Source organism: Lipotes vexillifer, unplaced genomic scaffold (genome assembly GCF_000442215.2).
Source record: "Lipotes vexillifer unplaced genomic scaffold, Lipotes_vexillifer_v1.1 scaffold39, whole genome shotgun sequence".
In the NCBI taxonomy this organism is placed as follows: Eukaryota; Metazoa; Chordata; class Mammalia; order Artiodactyla; family Lipotidae; genus Lipotes; species Lipotes vexillifer.
In genome coordinates, this window is record NW_006787038.1 from 3,512,415 (window position 1) to 3,514,637 (window position 2,223).

The window sequence follows — 2,223 nt, forward strand, 5'->3', positions numbered from 1 at the left end:
GGAAAGAAGGAACGCAGCTTGCCCCAAACATTAGGCACCAGACACCTCTGGCAGTGAGGGTGAAGGTGGGGCAAAGAACAGGAAGATTGGCTGAAAGTCTTTTTAAGAAGTCAGAGCTTCAAACCCCTCCTCAACCCTGGCAGAAACTCTGGGGGTGGCCCCCAGCAAGCTGTTTCTACAAGCCCTCCAAATGATCGAGGGGCTCTCTGGACATTATCTAATTCCACAAGGGCGCACACTTACGGTTGTCTTTCTATGGCCTTGGCTATTTTACAACCCTGTAAGGATAAAAGTTTAGTTGTAGAAAAACTGAGAGTAATGCAAATGTTTCTTGGCCATAGAAATGCAAATTAATTTTTCCAGTAGAGATACATTGGTTTTTAGAAAAAAATAACCCCATTCCAGTTCATTGCCCTATAGAATATTAACTAGATTTACATCCATTGGCAAATTCGTTTCAGTATTACTGATTATATAGGTCTGTTCAAATTTTCCCCTTAACTGGTTTTAACAACTTCCTAGTTCTCTCATTAATTAAATAAATAAATCTTTAACACAAATTCATTTTACATATGCATGAGAGCTATTTTCACCTTTTTGAAAAGTATGCTTTAGCACAGTGATTCTCAAAGTGAAGTCCTGGACCACCAAGGCGGCACCTGGGAACTAGATGCAGATTCTCAGACCTCACCCAGACCTGCTGAATCAGAAACTCTGGGGGTGGGGGCCAGCCACTTGTGCTGTCAGGCGCCCTCGGGTTCTAATGCACACTCAAGTGTGAGAAGCACTGCTTTAGCACTTCCATCAAACGCTACCAAGATGCTACCTTAGTCCTGACTCAGTTGAAACCTTGGAACTTGACAGTCTACGTGGTCTCTAACATAGCTCTGCCTGTGACAGATAAGAACAGGCCAGGCCATCCTTCTCTCTCATCTCCAGGGATGCCTCAGCTGTCCCGCCACTCACTCCCTGTCTCCTTGCAGCACCAAGAGATGGAACAAGGGTCCTTTGTGAGCTGGACACAACATCAAATTCAAGATTCCTTGAGAGGATTCGTTTAGGGCCCGTTGGCACCTGCTGGTCTGACTCTGTGGGACTAAAACCCTCAAGCTTCGGAACTAATGGTCCCAAAGGGACCACTACCCCAAAGAGAAGGGATGAGCATGAAGGAAAAAGCTACCTCAGAACCCAGCCCCAAATGTTGTGTTTATTTATTCTCTGCCTCCTGCAATAATAATAGAGTGTTATTTCATTGCTGACAGATGCAAAATAACAAGTCCGTTGTGTGCTGATCTGGAGCACATATGCCACCCATTTGTCTTGCAGCCTGTCCGGGCGCTCTGCCCTGTTCACAGGCAGCCCTCCCTGACAGCCAAATGCCATACAAGCCCGATAATTGCCCTTCACTGAAGGGAGGATCCCCCTCATCTGCACAACTGATGCTAACGTGTAGCTGGGCTTGAGAACCATTGTTGTAATCTGGTCAGACCAGTGAAGTGAGCTGCTTGAGATAACCTGAAAACCTGAATCAGCATGGGTCTGACCTCCATTCTGGGCTTGTATGGGGAAGGACATTCTAGCCACTCCTCACTACCACAGCCCCAACTCTGCCACTTAGCAGAGGTGTGAACTTGGGCACGTTTTTTCCCCTCTTCTAGCCTCTGTTCCCCTGGTAGAATGCGAATAATAGAAACACCTTCCTCGAGGGGTGCTGTGAGGACTAAATGAACTGATGATTGTAACGCCCTTAACACAGAGCCACTCCCCAAATAAGTGTGGGTGTTTGTACTTGGTGGTGGGGTGTGATGATAAAACAGATACCCTAAAAGCCCCTTGGAAGGGGAGTAGGGGCCATAGGAAGAAAAACAGGCATTAAGTGCAGGCTGAACTAACTGAGGCCAGGAAGGAGCTGGTTATAGAGGACCTGATCGATCAATGAGAAGCCCCCAGCCTGCACTGAGGTCCCGTGGCAACTTCTTGTGACTGTCCTTTGCTTTGTATATGACAAGAGTGAGCCACAGGGCCAGTAGGAAGAGGGAAATCTGAGTGGATGCTCTTTGTCAAGCAGGAAAACACTAATTAAATGATTTTTTTCCTCCTTTCTTCATTGCCAAAATACTTGTCTTAACAAGATCCTCCTAGGTCCAGGTGGAAGGCCACTGCTTACCTAAAACCAGTGGTTCCCAACTGGCAGTGATGGTCACCAGTGGGAACTTGCTACTA